Source organism: Vulpes vulpes, chromosome 2 (genome assembly GCF_048418805.1).
Source record: "Vulpes vulpes isolate BD-2025 chromosome 2, VulVul3, whole genome shotgun sequence".
Lineage (NCBI taxonomy): Eukaryota > Metazoa > Chordata > Mammalia > Carnivora > Canidae > Vulpes > Vulpes vulpes.
The window spans coordinates 94,907,134-94,916,443 of NC_132781.1; the positions used below are offsets into that span (position 1 = coordinate 94,907,134).

General features: G+C 43.5%; 1 protein-coding gene across 15 annotated transcripts in view; it reads right to left on the reverse strand.

Moving 5' to 3' along the window:
- The window catches only part of ARHGAP12 (Rho GTPase activating protein 12), a 123,828-nt gene extending 114,840 nt beyond the window's left edge, over nucleotides 1–8,988 (reverse strand). For 7 of the 15 annotated variants that reach the window (XM_072749327.1, XM_026000893.2, XM_072749325.1 and 4 more), the window contains exon 1: nucleotides 8,510–8,875. The gene's annotated coding sequence lies outside the window, so the exon portion shown is untranslated. Of the gene's footprint in view, nucleotides 1–8,509 lie in introns of all 15 variants that reach the window. The other 8 variants (XM_072749324.1, XM_072749326.1, XM_072749321.1 and 5 more) reach the window with 2 other exon arrangements.
- Between the last annotated feature and the right edge of the window lie 322 nt (nucleotides 8,989–9,310).

The window sequence follows — 9,310 nt, forward strand, 5'->3', positions numbered from 1 at the left end:
ATTCTCTCTCTCTCTCTTTCTCTGTCTCTCATGAATAAATAAAATCTTTAAAAAATAAAAAAAAATAAAAAAGGTCTCAAATCAATGATGTACACTTCCACTCTAAGAAACTAGATGAAGAGATTAAATCTCAAGTAAGCAGAAGAAAGGACATGATAAAGAGCAGAGAAGGAACCAATAAAAAAAAAAAAAAAGTTAGATGAAATCAGAAGCTGGTTCTTAAAGATCAGTAGTACTAATAACCCTCTAGTCAAACTGATCCAGAATAAAAGGGAAAAAAAACACAAATTACCAACATCAGGAATGAGACAGGAGACATAACTACAGATCTAAAGACATCAAAGAGAGATAAGAAAATATTACGAACTTTAAGCCAGTAAAACCAACAATTTAGATGAACCAAATTTCCTAAAAGACAAATTACCAAAGCTTAAGAAACGGATAATTTTTTTTTTATTTTTTATTGGAGTTCAATTTGCCAACATATAGCATAACACCCAGTGCTCATCCCATCAAGTGCCCCCCTCAGTGCCCGTCACCCAGTCACCCCCCCCACCTCCCTTTCTACCACCCCTTGTTCGTTTCCCAGAGTTAGGAGTCTCTCATGTTCTATCTCCCTTTCTGATATTTCCCACTCATTTTTTCTCCTTTCCCCTTTATTCCCTTTCACTATTTTTAATATTCCTTAAATGAATGAGACCATATAATGTCTGTCCTTCGCTGATTGACTTACTTCACTCAGCATAATACCCTCCAGTTCCATCCACGTCGAAGCAAATGGTGGGTATTTGTCGTTTCTAATGGCCGAGTAATATTCCATTGTATACATAGACCACAGCCTCTTTATCCATTCATCTTTCGATGGACACCGAGGCTCCTTCCACAGTTTGGCTATTGTGGACATTGCTGCTATACACATCGGGGTACAGGTGTCCGGCATTTCACTGCATCTGTATCTTTGGGATAAATCCCCAGCAGTGCAATTGCTGGGTCATAGGGCAGATCTATTTTTAACTCTTTGAGGAACCTCCACACAGTTTTCCAGAGTGGCTGTACCAGTTCACATTCCCACCAACAGTGCAAGAGGGTTCCCCTTTCTCCACATGAAATGGATAACTTAAATAGCCCTACATTATATTAAATAAATTGATCTGTCTTTAAAACTCTTTCCAACTGAGTGGCTCAGTTGGTTAGGCATTTGCCTTCCATTCAGGTCATGGTCTGGGGAGGTCTTGGGATGCGGCCCCTCAACATCAGCAGGCTCCCTACTCAGCAGGGAGTCTACCTATCCATCTCCCTCTGCCCCACCCCCACCCCCACTTGTGTGCTCCCTCTAATAAATAAAATCTTAAAAAATAAATAACAAAAATCTTCCCACAAAGTCCTGGCCCAGATGGCTTCACTAGAGAATGTTACTAAAAATATAGGGAAGATAATACCAATTCAACACAAACCTTTTGAAGAAAATTGAAACAGAGGAAAAACATCCCAATTCATTCTAACACATCAGCATTACTCTCATACCCCAACCAGAGAGACATCATAGGAAAAACTCTGAGGAAAAAGACCTACATCCCTCATGAATATAGACACAAACTTATCTCCAACAAGATTCACATTTAAATATATAGGGAACTGTACAAGTCAATAAGACAAACCAGTAAGAAATGGGCAAAAGAAAAAAAAAGAAATGGGCAAAAAATATAAACACTTATCCAAAGATCTACAGATCGCCCAAGAGAAGATGCCCAACATCTTTAGTTACTAGGGAAATGCAAATTAAAGCCACAAAGAATACTGCACATCCACTAGAATAGACTAAAAGACTGACCATACACCACGGTTTTCTAGAATGTGGAGCAATCAGAATTCTCACACACTGCTGGTGGCCATGTAAAATGGTAAAATGGTTTTGGAAAAAGTTTGGCAGGTTCTTAAAAATTTAAATACACATCTACCATAGGACCCAGGAAATCTATCCCTAGGTATTTACCCCAGAGAAACAAAAGCATGTAACCACACAAAGACCTGTAGGTGAAAAGTTCACATCAACTTTATTTCTAATAGCCCAAATTAGAAACACCCCAAATTTCCACCGAGAGGTGAATGGATAAAATAAATGTGGTATATCCACACAATGGCATATCACTCAGCAACAAAAAGGAATTAGCTACTAATACAACAAACTGGATAAATCTCACAATAATTTTGCTGAGTGAAAAAAAATCCAGACAAGAAAGTGCATACTATATGATTCCATCTACATACAATTCTAGATGCAAACAAATGCAAATAAATCTATAGTGCCAGAAAACAATATTGACCAGAAAACAAGGTAATGAATTACTCTTGGGTTCAAGGAAATGGGGGGAAAGGGTTAGATATGTTCCTTATAATGGTGTTGGTCTCGCCAGTATATATGTCAAAAGTCATCAAATTAAACATTTAAAACATATGCAGTTTATTACACAGTAATTATACCCCAATAAAACTGTTTTTAAAAAATCCTAATAACGTAAATTCAAAGCACCAAATATCATTCCCCTGACACACACCAGAAAGGCTTTATTTTTTTTAAGATTTATTTATTTATTCATGATAGACATAGAGAGAGGCAGAGACACAGGCAGAGGGAGAAGCAGGCTCCATGCCAGGAGACCGACGTGGGACTCGATCCCGGGACTCCAGGATCGTGCCCTGGGCCAAAGGCAGGCGCCAAACCGCTGAGCCACCCAGGGATCCCCAGAATGGCTTTAAATATATATAAAGGATACTTCATATGGTAAGGATACCAGCAACTGGAATTCTCATTCACTGCTGGTAGGACTGCAGAATGGTAAAGCCACTGTGGGAAACATTTTGGCAATTTCTTATAAAGTTAAGCATACATTTACCATATGACCTAGCCATTGCTTTTCAATACTTCTAGGTATTTATCCAAGAAAAACAGAAGTGTAAGTCCATGCAAAGAGCTTATATGAACATACATAACAGCTTTATTCATAACTGCCAGAAACTGGAAACAACTCAAAGGCCTGTCTACTGAAAGCCTCAACTAACTGTACATCCATCTGTAAAACAGGAAAGAATATAAATCTTAAGGGATCCTGGGAAAAGGCTGGAGGGGGGAATGGAAGGGGATGGGCAAAACGGATGGAGACTGGTGGAAATACATGCTTCCAGTTACGGAATAAAGAGGTCATGGGAATGAAAGGCACAGCATAGGAAATATAATCAATGATCTTGCAATAGTGTTGTATGGTGACAGATGGGACAGACACTTGTGAGCACAGTTACAAGATACAGAGAAGGTTGAAATACTATGTTGTACACCTGAAACTAACGTAGCATTGCATGTCATTTATACTAATCTTTTTTTTAAAGAGATCTTTGTGAGAATGGATATAAAATGTGAAAAAAGTACTTAGTAAATTATAAAGCATGATACAGAGCATCACATTAATTACTGCTTACTAAAGGGAGCAAAGTGGTGATAAAAAAAAGTACCCACAAATCATACTGTATGATCTTTCTGTATCTGGCTTGTTTCACTTAGAACAATGCTTTTGAAGTTCATCCATGTTGTATGCATCTGTAGTTCACTCCTCTGTATTGTTGAGTTACTGTATATTAGTGTATACATATTAAAACTAATTTTTTTAAAAACAAAAACAGTAATATATAGCAAACTACTGGTAATTTTCGGCAAACTCTTAAAGATAATACTCTAACTGCAAAATGTATTCTAAATTCCTCTGTGGCAAAAGAGCCCAGAACTCAGGGTTAGAGGCCTGAAATTTAAATCTAGGATTTGCCATTTTTTGGTGCTCAGACTCTGAGCACTTTAACCTACCTGGTAAAAACAAACAATACAAATCTCAAGAGTCTTGTGAAAATTAAAAGAGAAAAAGTACTCTATGAACTATAAGGAATGATCCAGAGTATCCACAATAAGCCGCTTACTCAAAAAAACCGAATGTTGCAGAAGCCCCTCAGTGGCGCCATCAAGCTAATTGTCTAACTCTTGGTTTCAACTCAGGTCCTGATTTCAGGGTTGTGAGATCAAGCTCATACTCAGCAGAGTCAGCTTCAGACTCTCTCTCCCTTTGCCCTTTCCCACTGCATGTGCTTGCTCCCTCCCCTCCTAAAATAAATAAATCTTTAAAAAAAAAAGTTGTGGGGATCCCTGGGTGGCTCCGCAGTTTGGCACCTGCCTTTGGCCTAGGGCTTGATCCTGGAGTCCCAGGATCAAGTCCTGCATTGGGCTCCCTGCATGGAGCCTGTGTCTCTGCCTCTCTCTCTCTCTGTCTCTCATGAATAAACAAAATCTTTAAAATAAATAAATAAATAAATAAATAAAAATTAAAAGTTGTGAGTAGAAAAATACTGACAATTAACTAATGGCTTATAAAATTGGTCCCCCCTCAAACGTCCTTGCCCCTGCCTCTTCCTAGCTATGTGATCTAAGACAAGTCCTTCAACTTCTCTGAACCTCGTTTTCTCCCACTTGTGAGATGGGGCTTAGGCTTATATTAATAGTTGATACCACATATCGAGAGAATCAGATAAGTGTAAAGCACTTGGTACAATGCTTTACAGATTTTAGCTCTTGTTACAAAATACTATTATTTTTACTCTATCAAACCTAAACCTAGACACCACTGTACCCCATCCAAGGTCCAACAGTGTAGGTCGGATTAGTAATTATACCCCAATAAAACTGTTTTTTAAAAGTCCTAATAACATAATTTCAAAGCACCAAATATCATTCCCCCCACACTGATAGATCTAGATCACTGCAGTGGAATCACGTGGAGAGCTTCTTTAAAAAAATTTTTTCAGATGAGTTCTAGATTTACAGAATTATTGCAAAGATAGTTCAGAGTTCTCATATACCTGTATACAGTTTCTCCTACCATTAACATCTTACGTTAGTATGATACATTTGTCATATTCAATGAACCGATACTAATACTTATACGATAACATCCATGCTCTAGTCAGATTTCCTTAGTTATCTTATAATGGCCTTCTTCTGTTCTAGGATCCTATCTAGAATACCACATATACGTTTTGTAGTCATACCCTGTAACTTTTTTTTTTTTTATTTACTTATGATAGTCACAGAGAGAGATAGAGAGGCAGAGACATAGGCAGAGGGAGAAGCAGGCTCCATGCACCAGGAACCCGACGTAGGATTCGATCCCGGGTCTCCAGGATCGCGCCCTGGGCCAAAGGCAGGCGCTAAACCGCTGCGCCACCCAGGGATCCCTCCTGTAACTTTTAAAACACAAGTTACTGAAACCCAGACATTCCTAATGAGAGTCGTATGAAGTGGAGCCCCAAAATCTGCATTTCTAACAAGCTCCCATAGGGTTAACCTAAAAATACACTTAGAATAGCACTGGTCTAGATTCTAGACTCCAGAAGTGATGTTCAATACAACAGCCACTAGCCAAATGTGGCTACTGAGCATTTTAAGTCTGGCTAATCTAAATTGAGATGTCCTGTATATGTAAAATACACAGATGATTTGAAGATTTAGTCTAAATAAAAGAATCATGTTGATTACATGATGAGATGATAATAAAATTTATTTCACTTGGGGTTTTCTTCCCCATTTTTTACTTTTTTTAAAGAATTTATTTATTTATGCGTGAGAGACATAGAGAGAGAGAAGCAGGCTTCATGCAGGAAGCCCGATGTGGGATTCAATCCAAGGAACCCCGAGATCACGCCCTGAGCCAAAGGCAGATGCTCAACCACTGAGCCACCAAGGCATCCCACCATTTTTTACTTTTTATCATGAGAGAACTAAAAGCTTTAAAATTACACAGGAGAGAGGCATCAGACTCTCTGGCTCAGAGAAGCATGCAACTCTTGATCTCGGGGTTGAGTTTGAGACTCATGTGTGTAGAGATTACTTAAATAAAAACAAAATAAGGTTACACAGGTGGCTTGCATTATCTATTGGACGGCAGTAGTTTGCAGTCTGGGCAGTAGAGCAACAAGGGTATCACCTGGGGGCTTATGAGAAGTTCTGGTGATTCCCATGCACATTAAAGTTTAAGAAGCACTAATTATCAACAAGGGAGGGATACTTAGATATGTCAGCATTTGGCAGTTTGGTTCCAATAAAAAGCTAATCAACTGCAAACTGAAACTGCAATATATTTAAGTCAATAAAAGTAATAGGAAAAAGGCTGAATCACAGCAAAACCATTCACAACTGAGGATGTGGCATAATCAGACCAGTTAGCCGAAGAAAAGAAAAACCACAAAAGATAGTGGCCCAATGGGTTCCTCAAGAGGATCATTTGAAAGGCATGATTTGAAATACAACCATACTATATGATACCATCATACTTTTTCATGTCTGATTCATTCCACAAAACAGTGCATATTTGCAATTAAAACTAAAAATGTTAAATATAAGAAAATAAAAGTTTAATTTCACTTTTCTATTTGAAAACTGTAATGCTTATTTTGGGCAGATTCACCTCGTTACCTTTTCTTAGTACCAATTTTCTCAGGTAAGCAAAATACTAGTACTACAGCTTAAGGATTTTACACATCATTATATACACTGTTTTATTTCAGTCAATTTAAATTTTTTATTACCCTTTTATTCTCAGGAATGTCAACTGCACAACTTCAAGAACTTAAATTTGTAAAGCCCACTGTCTACCCACCTTAAAAAATTTCTTAAAAAGCACCCAACAGATACTTTCTAATTAATGAAATGAAAAACCACATTATTAACTACAAATAACAAGCTGTTCTTCTACAGCATTTATAGTACATGTTTTCACTGTGTCTCACAACTGGCATAGTAAGTAAAAAAAAAAATCTAAAGATACTATACATGGATAGCTAATCTTTACAAATGGCATTATATTAAGAATCAATGAATTAACGACCTTTTCCAAGTTTTATGGCTGATAAAGTACGAACAGAAATACATCAACAAATATCGGGCATACACATAGGCGCACACACAATCTGTTTCATTACACTTAGGTTTTTTTTCCCCCAGGCAAGAACCTCCAAAGCAGAGAGCTACATGCATCCATGGGTCACACATCTGTGTCCAGGGTGTCTGGCTCTTCAGGGTGCATGGCTCAGGGTTAAGTCTTCAGATCTGCTTTTAGGCACTGCTCTGGGTTCCCAAATCCCTATTCTGAATGGCATTTTCATGGCATTTCAAAACAGAAAAGAGAAATTACCAGCATCAGCAGCCAGAACGTCTACTCAGAGAGAAGAGAAAGTACAGAAAGATGACCCATTCTGTTAACACACCTTCCTAGAGATCAGGTAAGAAACACGAAGGTGGACGAATAAATAACAGCTCTAAGCCAGCGGTTTCCCAACTTTTCAGAAACCGGCATGCCTAGGGGCCAGATACTTTTAAACAACCTTCCATCTAACACGGAGTCTTCCTTCGGAAGTGGTGGCAGAATCTGAACCAGAAGCTGAGCGACTCCTCACCTGACGCTCCTTCCCCTTCACGTTTCCCTCCCTTTGGGGATGTACACAATGTACATAAATGCTCAGTAAAATCTGCTCTCCTGTGCCATAATTAACCATAAAGCAAATCGAAACACTCAGCCTGAAATGACATTAGAACTTTCCTAAAGGTATGCTTTTAAACGTTTTGCTTTCACCTCCGCAAAGGCATTTAAAACTGCTGCTGCAGTCAGAGGAAAACATCACAAGCCTCTGAAATCGAGGGCCGTTTTTCTGTTATGATGACCCTGCGGACATTTCTTCCCGGAGGGTCTGCAGTAACTTAAGATGCAACACGTAAAGGACAGCCCTTCTTGGAAGACAATCAAAAATCAACTACGTTGAAATGCGAGGCGGCCAGCAAGCTTGTAAAAAGTATATATATATATATTTTTTAATTCAAGGACTTGGAAAAGATTGCTCCTAGGAGAGCTAGAGTAGCAAGTGTCCATTCTCAGGGGCGGGGCAGCTCTGTAGAGTGCAGAGGAAAGCGCCAGCGCAGGTCAGCAATGCTTGAGCAGAGGCCCCAGGTGGGCCCCCCGGGGGGGGGGGGCGCAGGTTTGCACTTGGAGAGCGGGCACACGCAGCTGCAGCAGGCGAGGACGGAGGGCGGCACCAGCCTGCGCACACAGACACACACCACACACACACCCCGGCGCCCTCCTCCCTAGGGGCGGGGCGGGCGGCCGCTGCCCTCACACAGGAAGTCAGGAAACCCGGGGGGCAGAAGAGCCTCAACTTCCAGCCCTTTAAAGCCGATCGCCCAAGTCAGCCAATGCACTGGCAACGGCCCCCTTCCCCCGACCCCGACCCCGACCCCGACCCGAACCCTCCCGCGCCGCGCCGGCCGCACCTCGCGCTCACTGCGGCGCCGACGCCTCCCGCACACCAGCTCCCCCTAACCCGACGCCCTCGGCGGGCACAGCCCCAGCCGCGGACGCCTTTGTGCAGCACCTCAGCGACCTGCCCTCGGGCCGCGGGCATCCGCGTCCAGCTACCTTACCGAGAGCACGGCGGCGGCGCAGGATGCGGCTCCCCCCGTCCTCACACGGAGTCCGCGCGACGCCGCAGCGAGCTTCAAGGGCGCTCACACCGCGGCGGCCGCGGCGGGCAGTCCCCGCAGGCTGCTCTCCCAGGGAGGGTAAGTTCCAGGGCACGTCGGAGCGCGCCGGCGCGGGGGCGGGGCGGGGCTGGGACTCACGTGACGGAGGGGGCGGGGCGGGGCTCACGTGACGGAAGGGGGCGGGGCGGCGTTCACGTGACGGCCTGGGCGGGCGCGAGGCGACCTGGCGGAGGAGGGTCGGGAGGAGGCGGGGCCGCCGGGTGGGGGAGTCGGGCTGGCGGGGTTGGCGCCCGCAGGCTGGGCCTCGGCGCTGGGTAAACAGGGAGTGGGAAGCGCCGAGAGCCAATGCTCGGGAGAAAACAGGAGAACGACGAAGGGGACCGCGCCGCGCAGTAGGGTGGCAGGAACAGAGCGCGGCAAAGGGCGGGCGGGGGGCCCTGCCCTCCCTGTCTCGGCCCTCGGGCGTGCCGGGAGCCGCTGCCAGACCGAGGTCAGCCGTTCACGGCCCCGAAACCCCGCGGAGTCCCTCGGAAAAAGTGCCACGTGCCACCTCAGGGGCCCGGAATGGAACTCTGGAGACTCGGAGTCCACCGCCTGGGTCCGGGCGGAGCTGTCCTGAGCCGGGCCGGCCGGGCACATTGCTGCTCCCGCTGTGCGCACTCAGGGACCCGGAGCGGCCGCTGCAGCACCGGGCTGCTCCCACACAGCATCACTACTCGTGAGGTGTCCGCTGGGCCTGCT